Source organism: Bactrocera neohumeralis, chromosome 2, assembly GCF_024586455.1.
Source record: "Bactrocera neohumeralis isolate Rockhampton chromosome 2, APGP_CSIRO_Bneo_wtdbg2-racon-allhic-juicebox.fasta_v2, whole genome shotgun sequence".
Taxonomy (NCBI): domain Eukaryota; kingdom Metazoa; phylum Arthropoda; class Insecta; order Diptera; family Tephritidae; genus Bactrocera; species Bactrocera neohumeralis.
Window position 1 is genome coordinate 19,885,170 of NC_065919.1, and position 20,272 is coordinate 19,905,441.

The 20,272-nt window shown below is 38.1% G+C and overlaps 1 long non-coding RNA gene across 1 annotated transcript in view; it reads left to right on the plus strand.

The window, feature by feature from the left end:
* LOC126751755 (uncharacterized) overlaps positions 1–20,272 on the plus strand; it is a 47,976-nt gene that overhangs the window by 17,104 nt on the left and 10,600 nt on the right. Inside the window, exon 2 of the long non-coding RNA XR_007665919.1 lies at positions 7,010–7,045. This is a non-coding gene — a long non-coding RNA (uncharacterized LOC126751755). The remainder of the gene's footprint in view (positions 1–7,009; positions 7,046–20,272) is intronic.

Here is a 20,272-nt window from a genome sequence, read left to right on the forward strand (position 1 = left end):
TTCTGTTTGTATAAAACACCTGTGGACACGCAAGCAATTTGTGGGCCGCTAGGAGAGAACAACAAGCTTTGCGTATTTGTAGTGAGAAGCTCATTTCAGCTGCTTGAACGCTTAAGAGCGTGGTACCTGAGAAAAAGGTATTCCCACGTTGTCCGTTGCGGCGCTGCATATATAATAAACTTGACTGACCTTGTTTATGAACAAAGAAGAAAATTTGCTTTATTTTATGCCTTTTCCCATTTCTTTTTCGTTTTCGTTTTTTTCTTCGCCCCTGTTTGTAGGCTGCTTTATACAATTTGTATTCATTTTTAATTTACCTGGTGTTTACTCGCTAAATTGAATATCACTTCAGCTCACTGCGCCCCCAATGGACGCCAGCATACTGTGTAAACTGTTGACTGAACAGTTTTCTTGAAAAAAGGTGAAACTTTATGGAAGCAGAAAAATGGTTTCTTTTTGGAATTTGCATTTTGCATTTTGCGTGTTTGGTTTGTTTGACTAGCCGACGCTTTTTTTGCTTTGCGCTGTTAAATTGCTTTGATTGAATTTTATTTTGGCTTTTTATTATTGAAAATGCATATTCTTGGTTGTCCCAAACTTTTTTATAGACACTCTGCATATGGCACACTTTCACACACAGCCGCCACTGCGTATGAGTAACATTATTTGCAATATGAATTGAAAATTTAGTTGTTTCACTATGTACATAAATGCATCAGCGGCTACAAAGTTAAAGCATTTATTGTTGGCTCCAATTATGCAAATTTTCTTGCAACGCCAACACATGCATGGCCTGCTGCGTACTGCGAAGTATTTCTTTTTTTTAATTTATGCGCATAGTATTAGCGATTTTCTAGTGTTCGCCGTTCAGCTGCAGCCTGCAGGGCATATTAGCATTTCTTTTATGCCTGACAGCTTTAAGGAAAATATTTTATGCAAGTGTTGTTGGCTTCTGTAGGGATGCGGCGTAAATAGTAACAGACGCCTGACCCTAGAGACACACAGTCTGTTAGTCTGTTGTGTAGGCTGTAACTATCTCAATTGAAGTGACAGCGTTATGCTCATGTGTCCCATTTGCATAGGTATTAGGGCAGTTGTTATACAGTAGCACATTATTTCGATAGTTTTTTTTCTATTTTAACTATTTCTTATATCATTATTGCGTATTTAATTTGAATTCTAATATAATTATTAATTTAAATTTAAATTTTTATTATTAATTTAAATTTTTTTATAATTTTTAATTATTAATTTAAATTTTTTTATAATTTTTAATTTTTATTTTGATTTTTAATTATTAATTTTAATTTTAATTTAAAATTTTTTTTAATTTAGTTTTAATTTCAAAATTTTTTAAATTTAGTTTTATTTTTTTTAATTTAAATTTAATTTTTTTTAATTAAAATTTTTTTATTTTAATTTAATTTTTAATTTCAGTTTTGTTAATTATAGCTTTAATTTAATTTCATATTTAAATTTAAATTTTACTTTTAATTGTAATTTTAACTACAGTTTTAATTTTTTTCAATTACAACTTATTTGTATTTTTATTTTTCATTTTTATATTAATTTTTGTTTAAATTTCATTGTTCTTTTAATTTTAGTTTTAATTGTTATTAAAATTTTAATTACAGTTTTAATTTTCATTTCAATCTTAATATTTTTAGTATAATTTTTTTTTTGAATTTTTGTTTTATTCAGTTTTAATTTTAATTTTCAATTAAAAATTTTACTTAATTTTATTTTAATTTTAATTCATATTTCAATTTTAAATATAATTTTCCTTTAAATTTTTATTTTATTTTAGTTATAATTTTTAATTTTTAAGTTTAATTATTAATTTCAATTTTAATTTGAACTTTTATTGCAATATTAATTTTAATTTTTTTAATTTTAAATTTAATTATAATAATATTTTTATTTATTTAAAATTAACATAAATATTAATTTTAATTTTCATTTTCAATTGTATTTTAATTGTAATTTTATTTCATTTTTGTTTAACTTTAACTTTAACTTATATTATACATACATATATGCATAATAGACACCGTTATTGTCGTAAAAAATTTCTTCTGTGCCTTGTCCATGTTTAATTAATTGCCAACTTCTTTTCCACTTTAAAACCATAGACATGCAAATTACTTAGAATTTAATGAATATTTAAGTAAAATGAAAATGCGTTTCATAGCAGTGAGTGCTCTTAGAGGCGCCCCAAAGCGAAAATATTCAAAATAAAAGCATGCCAATGCATCGAAAGTGTATGTCTGGCAACTTGCCAAAAAATTGTGGAGCAATATTCATTGAAGGAATACAAATTTCTAGTGAAAATGGAAGGCAGGAATATGGCTGCTAGCTTTGTGGATGAGTAGCCTCAATCTCTTGAAAGAATGTATTTGAAACTTTCACTTTAAAGTAATTTTTCCGTAAAAAATTTCAAAAAGTATGAAGATATCGTAGCACAAGTTTCTTGAAGAGAAAAATTGCTCAAACAAATTTTGTCGGTAGAAGGCATTGGCACCGGTATTTTTCCAAAAATCGTATTTTGCATAAATATTACTAAAATGGTAAAAATGCATTTGTATATCAGTATTTATGTACATAAATTTAAACAATTTCATATATTAGCTGTAAATGAATGTTTGTAAAATATTAAAAAAAAAAAAAATTTATAAGTGTTTACAAGGCAATAAAACATGTAAATTAGCGCGTACAAATCGACACTTATATGTATATTAGGGTGTCAGTCTCTTCTCAAGTTGAGTTTTCCTTTACAAACGCCTTATGAACTTTAAATTTTTGCCGTAAAAAAAATAAAAAAACTTTTCTGTTTGAAATTTTTTAACAAATGTAAAGTGCCTCTATAAACAAAAAGAGCTCTATTCTAAACTGTAAGACTTGTAATAGTTTTACAAACAAAAAAAAAGGCGATGACAATATCTCACCAGAACCTGAGGAAATTAGTATTCACCAGTTAGAATGAGGTATTTATGGATTTTATGTAATGAAAATGAAGAGAGGATAAGGTGTTGGTAAGGACATCTTCATGAATACCGCTGAAAATAATCAATCCTTCGAGCTCAAGTTACCAAAGAAAGGCTTACCGCTTTGAAAAAATTACACTTATTGGTGTAATGGATATTGTCAAGAGAAGTGGAGAATAAGACTAGATGAATGTCTTATCAAAAAAATATATATTTTCAACGATTTTTCGATTTGAAAGCCTAGAGCTATCCCTTTTTTTATAATGATCTTTCAAGAAGTTTTTGAAGACTTCAAGAAGTCTGTGATCAGAAATTAATCGATGACTGGATACTAACTGACATTTTCATACCAGTTTTACTTCACTAAACAAATTTTTGTAAAATGGTTAAAAAGAAGGGTGAAGAGGCTATCATAGCCTCACTTTCAATGCCATATTGATATATATTATGATTGTATTGTAAGCCCAACGAAGAATTTAGACTGAAAAAAGAACTTTTTTACATCATACGTTCCCACGACAGTCGGGTCTATTTAACCGGAACTAACCCGAATCTTCTATCTGGTCAAGGACTATTAATTCAGCATAATTCTGCAGCTACAAAAACAACAACAACAGCTTTTTTAGCTTGGATCTTTGTTTTTGGAGCCAAAACATGAAACTTCAGCGGGCGTTTGCAAGAAAACTCCACTTCAAAATAACGCACACCCTAATGAATATATAATATGGATACTTAAAATATGCAAACAAAAATATTTATTTTATTCCTGTACTATCACATAGAAATATATATTTTTTCGCTCTGTTTACATCCACTTGGCTACGTTTAGTTTATACTTATTTGTATAGGTTAGTAAACAATTGTTCAAAATTGTTGAAGCATTTTCATAAAAACCTGATTTTCTATCAAGTACTTATTTGTTTATTAATAAATTGGCTTATAATAAATAAATAAGCGCTTAGCTAATAGACAAGCACACATAATGATGGTGAATTGTAGCAGGGCTTGCTTTTTCCCCCCCAATGCATCGTATGTCAGTGCGTATACGCAACTACTCGAGAGAAGAAGGTTTTAGTATGTAAAAGCAAACGCTTACTAAGCATTTCTATTGAAGAATAATGTTTGTTTAATTATTATTTGGTTTAATCGATACACTTGAGAAAATTAGACTAATTATAAACATACATATTTACTATATATATATATATGTGCTGCCGGATTTCTATGGGAATCTTTAATATTTTCAATGCCAGCAGGAGCATAAAATTAGTTGGTTGGTCTGAGAAAAGTTGTAGTACATACATAAATGACTCTTAAAGATTATATTATCTGTTTTGGAGAAACTGTTCTGGATGAAACTGAAATTTTGCACACGTCCTTCTCTCCTTAAGTAGCTATATACATATTTGTCGAAGCGTGCCAATGGAGCGGAGCTGCTAAATATACTGACCGATCAAATATTATATACATAGTTATACAGTTTCGATGCAGCCCAAGTTAACGTGTTTTCTGTTGCCGATTTCACACTGTTTTCCAAAAATTCTTGAGATATGATTTTAGCATAAAAACTAAGTCTGAGTTTTTACGGGGGTATTCTGGTACAGAAATTTAAAAAAATGGAATTTTTTTTATATTTTCAAAGTTTAATTATTCAAGAAGGATTTTTCAAAACTCAAACTATTTTCGGAGATATAGACATTTTTCTGACCCGGCATCCAAACTGGTTCGGCCGGAACTAATCGAACAAAAGACTTTACGCGAAACTTTAAACGCGTTTTTCTCAAAACTGACTTTTTCGGAACGATACCCACGATTTCTGAGGTTCTACTGGACCGATTTACTTGAAATTTTTATAGAGTCTTCTTTATAGGCTTGTCTATGGTTGGAACTAGCCCCATCCCCAAATTTTTATTTTTTATTATTTTTAAAAAATTCGAAATAATCAGAAAAAGTGATCCAAAAAAACTTTTTTTCAGGCAGTCGCCATTTTGTGCAAAAATTTTTTTCCCACTTTTCCGTAGTTCCGAACATTGCGACATTATTCTAGATTAACAATATTTTTTTTTTTTTTGGTTTCAGATAACTAGGAGGGTTGAAATCGTGGGTATGGTCAAGTGGAAATTTTTAGAGACCCCCCACTTCGTCAGCTCATAATTTTTGAAATTTTTTACTTTTTTTAATTTTTTTTCGGTACTCTTCTAAAATTAACAAATAACTAATAAAAAAATGGATAGTGAAAATATTAATTGCCTTTTTGTACGACACTTTAAAAATTACCTGAAATTCATGCTTCTGGACCAGAATACCCACTTAAATCGAAAAATAGTCGAACAAAAATTGTATTTTTTAATGTCCTCCTAATACGTACGAAATTTCGCCAAGCAGACTTGGTATGAGATTGCCTCCACCATTTTGTAAGCTGACGTGAATCCGCAATTATAAAAGGTGTCGCTTGGGGCGGTTGAGCGGCTTCACTTCTTTCACAAGCTGTATTTTTTACGCTTTCAATCTAAGATTTCGGCGTAAAATGCGACATAGTTCCATATGTCTGTCCGGTCTTCGTGTATACTCTCAGATACGGTTACTGTATTTTCTTCTCTGCTTGCTAGACGTGGTCTATTCGACCAAATATTGTCCAATAATGAATGCTGGGTCTCAAGTTGGGTGATGGTGTTGCGAATAGTACGCTAGGTAGGGCGATTATGTTGACCATAAGTTGAGCGAAACGCGCGAATGCATTCTTTACAGAAGGTGAATATTCGTAATAAAGTTGAACGATTTGTAAACGTTGTTTAGGCGTGAGTCTTTCCATAATAAAATGCCAAACAATACTGAACACAAATAAAAACCAAAGAAGTAAGGAAGAGCTAAGTTCGGGTGTCACCGAACATTTTATACTCTCGCATCATAAAGTGATAATCGAGATTTCATTATCCGTCATTTACATATTTTTCAAATACCGTATTTGTGTAAAGTTTTATTCCGCCATCATCATTTAACCGATTTCACCCATATTTCGTACATGTCATCAGGGTGTTAAGAAAATATTATATACCGAATTCCATTGAAATCGGTTCAGTAGTTCCTGAGATATGGTTTTTGGTCCATAAGTGGGCAAGGCCACGCCCATTTTCAATTTAAAAATAAACCCTGGGTGCAGCTTTGTGTTTCTGACGTTTTTTGTTAGTCGGTTAACGCACTTTTAGTGATTTTCAACATAACCTTTGTATGGGAGGTGGGCGTGGTTATTATCCGATATATTCCATTTTTGAACTGTATAAGGAAATGCCTGAAGAAAACGACTCTATAGAGTTTGGTTCACATAAGTAGTTTCCGAGATATATACAAAAACTTAGTAGATTTTTTGTGCCAAATTTCACTTTAATATCTTTATTTATGGCTTAGTTATGACACTTTGGTTTTCCCCATTTTGTGGGCGTGGCAATCTTCGAACTTAACCTTCTTATGGAGCCAAGAAATACGTGTACCAAGTTTCATCATGATATCTCAATTTTTACTCAAGTTACAGCTTGCACGGACGGACGGACGGACGGACAGACAGACATGCGGATTTCAACTCTACTCGTCACCCTGATCACTTTGATATATAACCCTATATCTTACTTTTTAGTTTTAGGACTTACAAACAACCGTTATGTGAACAAAACTATAATACCTCCTTAGCAACTTTGTTGCGAGAGAATAAAAAGGCTATTGAAAAAATATTTTTATTGGATCGCCTTTTATATTGTTCAGGAAAGGTTCCCGTAAAGGTAGGTGCAGAGATTTAAATTCACTAAACCCTTTGCTTTGTGGTTAAGAAAAATTTTCGCCTTAGCGTAGTATTCTAAACAGATTTTTTTTCACAGAAGATTTGTCCCCTGAATGAAACTCCGTAAGTTGCTGCCCCTGCCACTAATATCCACATTTTAAAATACAGTTACCATGCAGCTAATAAAATAAATAACTTTTCAGAATATTTTTATTTTTGATTGACAAAATTTTTTCTTTGTATGTATTTTCAGCAAACAAAAGGATTCCAACAATGCATACTATTTAAGGTAGGTTTCTCTCTTGAACTCACGTTGAAAAATAGTTCGCTAATTATTTTCATTATTTTTATTATTTTTGTTAAGCAGTTGCGTTTTGAATTTTCAAGTTATTTAGTCATAGGCATTCTAAAATGCGCAAAGCAAACAAAATGAAATTCCTCCAACTCTTGCACCGCGAAGAGAACAAAAAGTTTTCGCGGCGTATTCAATAAGTTGGCTGGCATTCTGCCAACACAAGGCAATGTCATAATTTTATGTGGCAAAAGCACACTTTTTACCTCTCTACAGCCTGTTGATAACTGCATTCAATTGCATTCACTTATATGTAGGCGTATATAATTACGTATATATAAATAAATTATATACAACGGCCTACAGCAATTTTTGCTCGATTATTATGGTGTACAAAGTGGGCAATAAAAAGTCAAAACTATCGCGGACTCACGACTGACTGCACAGTAATAAACTTAATCGAAGCTTTTTATGTACTGTTATAGATAGTTGTATATTGTTATTTGAAAATTACACATTGCAATGAATTTTATTGCAGCTCTTTATGCTGACATTCATACTATATGCAGTTTTCTGTTTTTGTGTAGTTCTTTTGTTATGTAAGTGTGGTTTTATACTTCCATTTAGTAGCGGTAAATGCTTGCATTTATGTTAATATTTCGCTCAGCAGACTGATAAGATGGAGGATGGAGTCATGTGTAGAAGTTCACGCAAGTGAGGAAAGTTCTCTGATCGCCATTCACTTGGGAATGGCCAGAAACGATTTTTCTACACATGGCTCAAGCAGCTCACTACTTCCGGTCTTTGACCAAGTATCCTCTGGGTAGCCTAAGAACATGCGGTCGAAGGCGAGCTAAAGTGAGAAGGCGAAACATTCCCTACAAGGGTTGTGCGCTGGGTTTGGGACCCGCCACGTAAAAAAAACACCCCCAGTGAAGAGCTATAACCAGCCTCGGATGAGAGACCCCCCTTTTGATGACGACCATGGCAAACGAAATAAGGGCTACGAATCGAGGGCATGCACCTGGAATGTCCGGTCCCTTAATTGGGAAGGTGCCGTTGCCCAGCTGGTTGATGTCCTCGTAAAAACAAAGGCTGACATCACCGCCGTCCAAGAAATGCGATGGACGGGACAAGGACAGAGACGAGTAGGTCCTTGTGACATTTACTGCAGTGGCCATATAAAGGAGCGCAAGTTTGGTGTAGGATTCGTGGTGGGAGAGAGACTCCGTCGCCGAGTACTATCATTCACTCCGGTGAATGAACGTCTAGCCACAATCCGCATCAAAGCGAGGTTCTTCAACATATCGCTGATCTGCGCCCACGCCCTGACGGAAGAGAAGGACGATGTGACCAAAGATGCCTTTTAGGAGTGCTTGGAGCGCACTTATGAAGGCTGCCCCCGCCACGATGTCAAAATCGTGCTTGGCGACTTTAACGCCAGGGTGGGCAAAGAAGGTGTCTTTGGCACTACGGTCGGTAAATTCGGCCTCCACGAGAAACATCCCCAAATGGGTTGAGGCTGATCGACTTCGCCGGGGCCCGAAATATGGTTATCTGTAGTACTAGATTCCAGCATAAAAAGATTCATCAAGCTACCTGGCTGTCTCACGATCAAAAAACTACCAACCAGATCAATCATGTTGTGATAGACGGAAGACACGTCTCCAGTGTTTTAGATGTGCGTGCGCTCCGAGGTCCTAACATCGACTCGGACCACTATCTTGTTGCAGCCAAGATTCGCACCCGCACCCGCAAACACAAGGAAGGTTCGACGTCGAAAAGCTGCAATCACAACAGACTGCCGAACGTTTTTCTACTCGGCTTGCACTCCTGCTCTCTGAGAGCACTCATCAACAACTCCGTATAAGGGAACTGTGGGACGGCATTTCAAACTCCTTACGTACAGCTGCATCCGAAACCCTTGGTTTTCGGAAAGTGCAAAAGAACAACTGGTACGACGAGGAGTGCCGCGCCGCAGCGGAGAGAAAACAGGCTGCCTACCTCGCAACGTTACGATCGACCACTACGCGTGCGGGATGGGATAGATACCGAGAATTGAAGAGGGAAGCGAGACGCATCTGCAGACAGAAAAAGAAAGAGGCCGAAATGCGTGAGTATGAAGAGCTTGATAAGCTGGCCGACAGGGGTAATGCTCGAAAATTCTACGAAAAAATGCGGCGGCTTACAGAAGGTTTCAAGACCGGAGCATACTGTTGTAGAACCCCCAAAGGTGATCTAGTGACCGATGCCCAGAGCATACTTAAATTATGGAGGGAACACTTCTCCAGCCTGCTGAATGGCACAGAATGCACAACGCCAGGAGAAGGAGAACCCGATTCCCCAATCGATGACGATGGAGCAGACGTTCCATTACCCGACCATGAAGAAGTTCGAATAGCAATTGTTCGCCTGAAGAACAACAAAGCGGCAGGGGCCGACGGATTGCCGGCCGAGCTATTCAAACACGGCGGCGAAGAACTGATAAGGTGCAAACATCAGCTTCTTTGTAAAATATGGTCGGACGAAAGCATGCCCAACGATTGGAATTTAAGTGGGCTATGCCCAATCCATAAAAAAGGAGACCCCACAATCTGCGCCAACTACCGTGGGATTAGCCTCCTCAACATCGCATATAAGGTTCTATCGAGCGTATTGTGTGAAAGATTAAAGCCCACCGTCAACAAACTGATTGGACCTTATCAGTGTGGCTTCAGACCTGGAAAATCAACAACCGACCAGATATTCACCATGCGCCAAATCTTGGAAAAGACCCGTGAAAGGAGAATCGACACACACCACCTCTTCGTCGATTTCAAAGCTGCTTTCGACAGCACGAAAAGGAGCTGCCTTTATGCCGCGATGCCTGAATTTGGTATCCCCGCAAAACTAATACGGCTGTGTAAACTGACGTTGAGTAACACCAAAAGCTCCGTCAGGATCGGGAAGGACCTCTCCGAGCCGTTCGATACCAAACGAAGTTTCAGACAAGGCGATTCCCTATCGTGCGACTTTTTCAACCTGCTTTTGGAGAAAATAGTTCGAGCCGCAGAACTAAATAGAGAAGGTACCATCTTCTATAAGAGTGTACAGCTACTGGCGTATGCCGATGATATTGATATCATCGGCCTCAACACCCGCGCCGTTACTTCTGCTTTCTCCAGGCTGGACAAGGAAGCACAGAAAATGGGTCTGGCAGTGAACGAGGGAAAGACGAAATATCTCCTGTCATCAAACAAACAGTCGTCGCACTCGCGACTTGGCTCTCACGTCATTGTTGACAGTCATAATTTTGAAGTTGTAGATAATTCCGTCTATTTAGGAACCAGCGTAAACACCACCAACAATGTCAGCCTAGAAATCCAACGCAGGATAACTCTTGCCAACAGGTGCTACTTCGGACTGAGTAGGCAATTGAGAAGCAAAGTTCTCTCTCGACAAACAAAACCAAACTCTATAAGTCGCTCATAATTCCCGTCCTGCTGTATGGTGCAGAGTCTTGGACGATGTCAATAACGGATGAGTCGACGTTGCGAGTTTTCGAGAGAAAAGTTCTGCGAAAGATTTATGGTCCTTTGCGCGTTAGCCACGGCGAATATCACATTCGATGGATCAATGAGCTGTACGAGATATACGACGACATCGACATAGTTCAGCGAATTAAAAGACAGCGGCTACGCTGGCTAGGTCATGTTGTCCGGATGGACGAAAACACTCCAGCTCTGAAAGTATTCGACGCAGTACCCGCCGGGGGAAGCAGAGGAAGAGGAAGACCTCCACTCCGTTGGAAGGACCAAGTGGAGAAGGACCTGGCTTCGCTTGGAATATCCAATTGGCGCCACGTAGCGAAAAGAAGAAACGACTGGCGCGCTGTTGTTAACTCGGCTATAATCGCTTAAGCGGTTTCTACGCCTATTAAGAAGAAGACTGATAAGATTTTATTGTAGTTGAAATTGGCTTCCGAAGGGTTTATAAATTTTATGCCTTATCGAGGCAATCTTTGCAACGAGCGACCTATGTCGGTGGATAACTTTTTAAATTTAGAATTTTAATGCGCTGCTATAGCGATGAAGATGAGAGACACAAATCTTTACCAATACCAATTGATCAAAATTTTCCTCTCTGAGGTAGGTAACAACCCAGGAAACAACATATACATACACACGTCTACCAGAATGATCTCATATAATTTCATTGTACTTATATTCTGGGTTTCAAGCCACAAAGAATTTCGGGAAACGAAATACCTGATGAAATTGGAAAAAGTGTCATCTTTAGAGATATCGACAGTAGCTAAAAGTGATACATAATGAAATTTTCAAAAGGCCTGACAGACGGATCAGGTTGAGATGAAAGGCCTTACAAACATGCAGGATCGCCAAGATCATTTGCAAGAGCTCCGAAGAGAAACGATCATGCTTTTTACTTATAAAGACTCGAAAAAACCGCAAGACGATTTTTGCGGAATGTGTAAAGAAGTAGGAAGAGATAGAGAGACGTAGGAACACCTCCTCCACTTCTAGGCTTTAAAAATATTGCTCTGAAATTGTGCACACCTCCTTTACTCCACAAGCAGCTGCTCATTTGTCGGAACCACTGATATCGGACCACTTTAGCATATATCCGTCATACACACTGAACGATTGGAGTCAAGAGTTTGTACGGACAACTTTTTCAGCTGACTAAATTTGGTGAAATTGTGAGCTTCAAACAATTGCTGCAGTTTTATAACAAGGCACTCGATGTCTTCAAAGTGAAAATATCTTTCGAAAAGCACTACTTAACTACCATATTTGAAATCATTACAAGTTTTATTACTGTTCGTTTGGTTCCTGTAGCGATTTATTTTCATTATCTGTGTATTTTCATTGCTATTTCGTTCATCGCTTGCTGTTATTGTACATTTGTGCGTGCTGCAGAATGGCAAGAACAGGCCATTTCCATCTCCAACTGATTATCTCTTTGCAATGATAACTAGCTGCGGGCAACTACTTGCTTATTGTAGTCACGTTACAGAGATTGCAGATAGGCCGCTGGCGTTTTTTATATCTATTGCTCTCTCTCTGAGCAGACTGGTACAGTTAGTTTTCTTTATAGGTATATATATACGAACATACAGTTATTTCCTTGAACTTGTAAACATTTCCTGCTCTAATTTTTACCCCGACACTCTTTTTACTGACGTTGGTGTCATTACATATGAACACGCCTGCCAATCCGCAGCTGTCAAATGTCATGCTGCCTCAACACTGTCAGTGCCGTAAAACAAGATAAATGAACTACACGGCCGAGCTGAGGTTCAAGCGGCGAAGAATACATCATTTATAGATGTGGCGTGGTGTTCGCAGCTGCTGAAGTGCTTACATTTGGCGCAATATATCATGTTTGCACCATTTGATTTCAGAATATTGACTCGCTTCTCTCACACAACTGAGAGCGCCTATTAGCTGACCTTGCCGCCAGCTACTTGCACTATGTGTTATTGCTATTGCTTTCATATGGGCCGTTTCAATCCGTGATTATACTGAGATTTCGTCTGCATTCCATACTTTGCCGCTGTATCGTTCTTCCTTCCATTTCGCGCCTCCAGAAAATATTCATCCATACTCGTTTGTCTGTAGGTTTGTTTGTGTGTATTTCCCCAGCGTCCAATTCAATAAAATTTAGTACGTGTTGTAAGGGTTAATCGATGTTTAGTTGTTGGCGAGCAGCATTTTTATATGTTGGCCGCAGGCGTTGCGATAAAAATGTATTTCGTGTATTGCTTTTCTGTCCGGCGGGACAAACGGATATTCAATGTTTGTGAGAGATATTTTTTTGTCAATACAGAACAGATAAATACAACAATATGCCATCGCTTGCAATGGAGTATTATGAATAAGGCAAAAAAAAAAAAAACAAGTAAGGAAGGGCTAAGTTCGGGTGTCACCGAACATTTTATACTCTCGCATGATAAAGTGATAATCGAGATTTCATTATCCGTCATTTACATATTTTTTAAATACCGTATTTGTGTAAAGTTTTATTCCGCTATCATCATTGGTTCCTAATGTATATATTATACAGAGAAGGCATCAGATGGAATTCAAAATAGCTTTATATTGGAAGAAGGCGTGGTTGTGAACCGATTTCACCCATATTTCGTACATGTCATCAGGGTGTTAAGAAAATATTATATACCGAATTTCATTGAAATCGGTCTAGTAGTTCCTGAGATATGGTTCTTGGTCCATAAGTGGGCGGCGCCACGCCCATTTTCAATTTTTAAAAAAAGCCTGGGTGCAGCTTCCTTCTGCAATTTCTTCCGTAAAATTTAGTGTTTCTGACGTTTTTTGTTAGTCGGTTAACGCACTTTTAGTGATTTTGAACATAACCTTTGTATGGGAGGTGGGCGTGGTTATTATCCGATTTCTTCCATTTTTGAAATGTATATGGAAATGCCTGAAGAAAACGACTCTATAGAGTTTGGTTGACATAGCTATAGTAGTTTCCGAGATATGTACAAAATGCACTTTTCCAAAAAAATTACGTCCAAATATGCCCCTCCCTAATGTGATCCTTTGTGCCAAATTTCACTTTAATATCTTTATTTATGGCTTAGTTATGACACTTTATAAGTTTTCGGTTTCCGCCATTTTGTGGGCGTGGCAGTGGGCCGATTTTGCCCATCTTCGAACTTAATCTTCTTATGGAGCCAAGAAATACGTGTACCAAGTTTCATCATGATATCTCAATTTTTATTCAAGTTACAGCTTGCACGGACGGACGGACGGACAGACGGACGGACAGACATCCGGATTTCAACTCTACTCGTCACTCTGATCACTTTGGTATATATAACCCTATATCTGACTCTTTTAGTTTTAAGACTTACGAACAACCGTTATGTGAACAAGACTATAATACTCTCCTTAGCAACTTTGTTGCGAGAGTATAAAAAAAATCAGAAAACATCAAAAGAATTGAATTCGTACGTGATCAGTTTGAGAAGTCTGTGTGTTATTTAAATTTTCTGTACTGAATATTGATTGGCAACTCTGCGCATGCAATGCATTATCAAGCCACTATGGATACTTCAACACGGTAAGACTAAGAACGATATTGGAAAAGATGGTCATAATAACATGGTTACTATAACAATATACATTGAGAGGGCTGTACAACTTGTTAGAAATTATGTATGGACACCGGCGCAACTACAGCAGATTATTGATAGGGATGTAGGACAACAATGAATAGAGACGCTAGTTGGTCCAGAATAGAGTCATCATTATCAAGTAACTGGGTCAATCAAGCCAAGGATTATCAGATGGTTTTACGCCACGATCGTGCGACCAATTATCACTTATGGAGCGGTGGCTTGGGCTTAGAAAGCATCGCAGACTCTCGAGCTACGGCTTAGGGACAGTACAATTATGTGGTACACCAATGGCTCGAAAACGTCGAAGAGAATTGGCGCAGGGGTGGAAACACCACGCCCAAAATTCTTCATACCCATGAGTAGTTTTCCGAGCATATTCTAAGCAGAGGTCTGTGCTATAAATCGATATGTAGAGTTAACGAAACTTTCGCAATGAACGTATAGCTATACCAAGCGATAGCCAATCGGCACTCAAAGCAATTTCTGCATACGAGATCAAATCGCTATTGCTGCAGGAGTGTATAGAACGACTGAATAGACTATGAGAATGTAACCAATTGCCAGATTACAAAGGTATAGCCGGTAATGAACTGGCTGATGAGCTTGCCCGCTCCGCGGCATCCACCAACATGGTAGGACCGGAATCACCCACAATGTCACAAAGGCAGTAGATTGACCAGCATTAAAAACAACTGGCTTGCGGTTGAGCATTGATATTCCTAACAACAGCCTTAGCATATGTACCTATTGGAAATTTTAACAGCACTAGTAGCGGCTGCAGGTAAAGCAACGGGTGTGAGATAATCCACACTCACATTATCAGCAAAAAGAGAAACAGCAACGTTGGACGGAGAAATATTGGTACCAACAACAGTGGCAGTAGTGAGAATAGAGCTGGCAGCAGATGCAGTGGCGAAGGAAGCATTCGAAATTGATGCAGAGAATTTGCCGTTGTCAGTAATATGCTTTGATCATTGCAGATCGCTGACTTCAATTCGTGAAGACTTAGGAACAAAGAACTTCGATCATTATATAATTGTTGGATTTTTATACCCTGAACAGGGTACATTAAGCTTGTCACGAAGTTTGTAACACCCAGCAGGAAGCATCGGAGACCCTATAAAGTATATATGTAAATGATCAGTATGATGAGCTGAGTCGATTTAGCCATGTCCGTCTGTCTGTCTGTCTGTCTGTCTGTCCGTCTGTCTGTATATATACGAACTAGTCCCTCAGTTTTTAAATATCGTTTTGAAATTTTGCGAACGTCATTTTCTCTTCAAGAAGCTGCTCATTTGTCGGAACGGCCGATATCGGACCACTATAACATATAGCTGCCATATAAACTGAACGATGGGAATCAAGTTTTTGCATGGGAATCTTCCTCACTTCCTGACGATATATCTTCACGAAATTTGGTATGAGTTATTGTTCATAGAAATAAACGTACAAGGTGGGGTACTTTCTCAACTGCTCTCTTCACTATCGTTTGTGTCATAGTGATCTTGGTGGTTAACGACCAACTTAAAGAAATCGAGAAAGATGGTCATAGGGGAATAGCCTATGCTGCAGATGTTGATCTTATGGTTAAAGGAAAATTCTTAAATACCAACTTGATGTCAATTAAAAATAAAATATTTTTAATTACTAGAAGATATAAGATCCGAAATGTGCTTATTCTTCCTTTCGGAGGTTCTTATCTTCAACCTTTCGATAAGGTGAACTAGCTAGGACTTATCCTTAAGAGAAAGCTTTCATGGAGGCCAAATTTATTAATATAGAAGAGCAATAGGTAAGAGGTGAGGACTCTCACCAAAGTTAGTGTTTGGCCAATATTATTCTATGGTGTTTGCTTCCGCAGGAGAATGCTGGTGTGGAGTTTTCTGTTAGGAGCTACCAGACCTCTTTCGTATTTCTCACATTAGACGTACTGCTGTAAAATGCAGCTTCTTTCAAAGAGGTGAGCACGCACTCCGACAGCAGAGTGATAATACTAGCGCTGAGCTCGCTAATTGCGTGCGATTTGGATCTACATTGGCGTCTTGAGCCTGAGCTGTGAAACCAATGGACCTCGTATGCGTTTATCAGGTGTTGATCAAAAAAGACAATTCCTGTACGAATTATATGACTGATCATTATAACCCATTATTTTTCGAAAAAATTATCGTCAGAGACATTCAAAAAATGTATTTCACTCAAAGAGGTAAACGTTTATACTTAAAAAAACGTATATTCCTGAAAATTTACTAATTTCTCTTATGTGAAGTACACATCCGGTTTACCAGAAAAAACTCCGACCTTTTTATTATTATTCCTACTTTTTCTCAAGTTGGTAGCGCATACCATTTGGGTATATACGAAGGTTTATATAAACATCGTATTTACTCGCACTTAGTTGTTCCTCAACTCACGTGAGTTCATTTTTGTCACTATTGAAAACCACGAAATATGCTTGCCATTTCGCAAGTGAAAAATTGCATGCGATTCATATTCAGATTTTACAACAACGTATGCACATATATAAACTTTTTTGCACTTATTGCCCATATATACATGATATATACTATAGTATTCTTCAGAGTGAGAAAGAAAAACAGTTTTTGTCAGCCAGTGAAGCAATAAAGAGAGGAAATTTGTGTAGACGCTGCTCCTGGAATAATGCCATGATAACAAAACCTACTTTTTCTTATTTATTATTACTTAGTTATTATAGACAAAGGTAGTCTAAAGCTAAATGTGTATGGAGTAACACTAAACTGCTGCACTAAGATTATTTTCAGGCTTGTAATTTTTCAGTGCTTCGAATCTGTGAAACGTGGCGCAAATATCTCACCTTTTTCTGGAGTGCGCTACACACAGGTTTAGCATATTTGAAAAGGACCGGAATCTTTTCTATTTAGGTTAAGAAGCAGACTAGACTAGAGTGCGACACCGTTATCTTCTCGGTAATATGCACTGCTTGTAATTAGTGCTTTGCAAAGGTTTATCAAGGTTTCAAGTTCAAAAGATATTTGGACTTTCATTTCTCACTTTAAATATTTCTGGTTTCTTAACGATCAGCCACCGTATTCGCCAGTTTTGGTGGCTTACGTTTATGCGTGAAGTTTATATGTACCGGGTCAAATTTGATCTGAAGTATATCATTTCGAATCGCATATGCCTATGTGTATCCATTGGAGTAACTTCTCAAATGGCTTCAATCGGTTACTATTAGAATTCTATTCAATAAGGAAAATTCGAGTGAATGCTGTTGCAAAAATTATTACAGGACACACCCGGATTTCTACTTATTATGATAGTTGTTTTTTCGATTTACTACACTTTAAAGTTTGTGAACTAGCACCTATCTTTTTAGATATCAGTCAAAACACATTAATTAATCGCATCCTAGCCTACTTGGAATTACAGCTTTTTAAATAGTTTAAGTAAAGATAGAATCAGCTGATAAAATAATTCATACGTATGTAGCCTTACACCAGCCGTGTAAGATGAAAACCTAAGCTTTTTATTAAGTATTATAAATGTGCTGACCTTGTCTTTGCAGTTTCCAATGTATATGTTATAAATGTCCTCTATTCGCAACTGCGCCCTCCATTAATCCATGGCGTTTGAATGAGGACGAAGTTTGGCTGTTCTGCTGCCATGCATCTAAATAGAGTTATAGTTTTGGAGATTAATTTGAAGTAGACGCATTAACTATTGTCTTATCTGTGTCTTCCTGAAAGTCAGTTAAAAGCTCACTCTCTGTGAATGATTTGGAAAGTTTCGAAGACTCCATTAGATCTTTCTTGACTTCATACTTCACTTCAAGTAGGCTTCTTACATCCGCGTTTGACTTGTAGGTCATGACCTTCACCTTTGCGAATCTATGGTTAACCTCCTCACCGCTTTTCGTTAGTGATGGTATGGATTTTTTCCCCATTTACAATAGTTTTTACTACGGAATCTTCGAAGGCTTTGGCGAATATCCATCTACCAGATGACATACAGAAAATGGGTCTGGCAGTGAACGAGAGCAAGACGAAATATCTCCTGTCATCAAACAAACATTCGTCGCACTCGCGACTTGGCTCTCACGTCATTGTTGACAGTCATAACTTTGAAGTTGTAGATAATTTCGTATATTTAGGAACCAGCGTAAACACCACCAACAATGTCAGCCTAGAAATCCAATAACTCTTGCCAACAGGTGCTATTTTGGACTGAGTAGGCAAATGAGAAGCAAAGTCCTCTCTCGACGAACAAAAGCCAAACTCTATAAGTCACTCATTATACCCGTCCTACTATATGGTGCAGAGGCTTGGACGATGACAACAACCGATGAGTCGACGTTGCGAGTTTTCGAGAGAAAACTTCTGCGAAAGATTTATGGTCCTTTGCGCGTTGGCCACGGAGAATATCGCATTCGATGGAACGGTGAGCTGTATGAGATATACGACGACATTGACATAGTTCGGAGAATTAAAAGACAGCGGCTACGCTGGCTATACCCGTCCTACTATATGTCCAGATGGATGAAAACAACCATGCTCTGAAAGTATTTCGACAGAAAAGTTCTGCGAAGAGGAAGACCTCCACTCCGTTGGAAAGATCAAGTGGAGAAGGACTTGGCTTCGTTTGGAATATCCAATTGGCGCCACTTAGCGAAAAGAAGAAACGACTGGCGCGTTGTTGTTAACTCGGCTATAATCGCGTAAGCGGTGTCTGCGCCAATTAAGAAGAAGAAGATGACAGTTTCGGTTTACGGGCTATGATGAACTACACTATCTGGTCCGACGATGATGGTGTAGCTGAGATTCAAACCTTGCTCTTGCTCGAGATAGGAAATCTTTCGTGCCTATCGCCACTAGCTTGATTTCGGGGTAAACCACTCCAACCTTGAATATTGCGGCCTTGTATATCTGGAATGATCGATAGTCATCACAAACTGTCATATTGATTTGGCCCTGGCATCATGGGGCATATGTACATGACTATGATAACTTGAATTGCTTAATAATATTTGCAGCACCACTTAATCAGCGTAGCTTGCAACCACTTCCATTGCTTTCTGAGGCTCCTTCCTTCGGGATTTCTCTCATTCAGCACACCAATGATAATGCGGTTTCGGGCCACATCAGCAAATGATTTTGAGAGCGTGACGCTCTTAGTCTGTCAGCTGACGACGTAGTCTCTTTAGCTGATATTTCCCGCTTGGTTGCTAATGCTGGCGGAGCAAACTTGGCAAGACTGCTCTGGCACAGTAAATGGATTCTTGGAGCTCCTTCGTTAGCTCTTCCTTGGTTGGCGGTTGCACTTGCATTTTTCTCAGCAAAGGAGCAGCACGTGGCTTCTCCGAATACTTTGGCTTCGCTGCTTGCATTACTAGCAGCAGCACTTTTGACAATTTTCACCTCATGTACTCAGTAGCCACATTTTAGCTACTTGGTTTGGTACCGGCTGTCGTTTGTGCTGTTGCTTTCTTGGAGTCCGTCTTGGCTTCAACTTCCTTGATAGTGCTGGTCTCTGCCAGATCAATCTTCGCTCCTGCCTTTGCCCTGGCCATTCTTGAGTTCGTTGCCAACGCTGCTCTCAGCTGAGAACAACTAGTTCCCCCTGCTTTTTTTTAGGAGATCCGAACTCTTTAAATTCGTATTTTTGTTGTTGTTTTGGTTTATATTTTGGACCCAGGAGTGTCGGAGAAAGTATGTCCGCTTGCGCATAGCCCTCGCAACGCTAGTACGGCTATCTTATTACAGAGAGCGTCGAGTATCCGTAAGCTCCACACGAGTCTGAGCTATTTAAGGGCATCGAGTCAGGTAGCTCCTCTGCACGATTCGAATGACACCCTGATCCAGCCTCCCTATCTAGATGCTGAGCCATTGATTGAGGAGGAACGAACACCCAGCTAGGAAGTCTGACCGTAGCTAGATACCTCGCTTCTACAACAGGGGCAAACTGTTGCCAGCTCGTCCCTGCATACGTCGTGCTACTGTGGTATCTATTACAAGTCGGCACCCAAGGAGAGGGTTTAACGGCGATTTTTGCCGAAAGATAAAACACCATCATTCCTTCGCCGATAAATTAAAAATCAGATGGCCCAG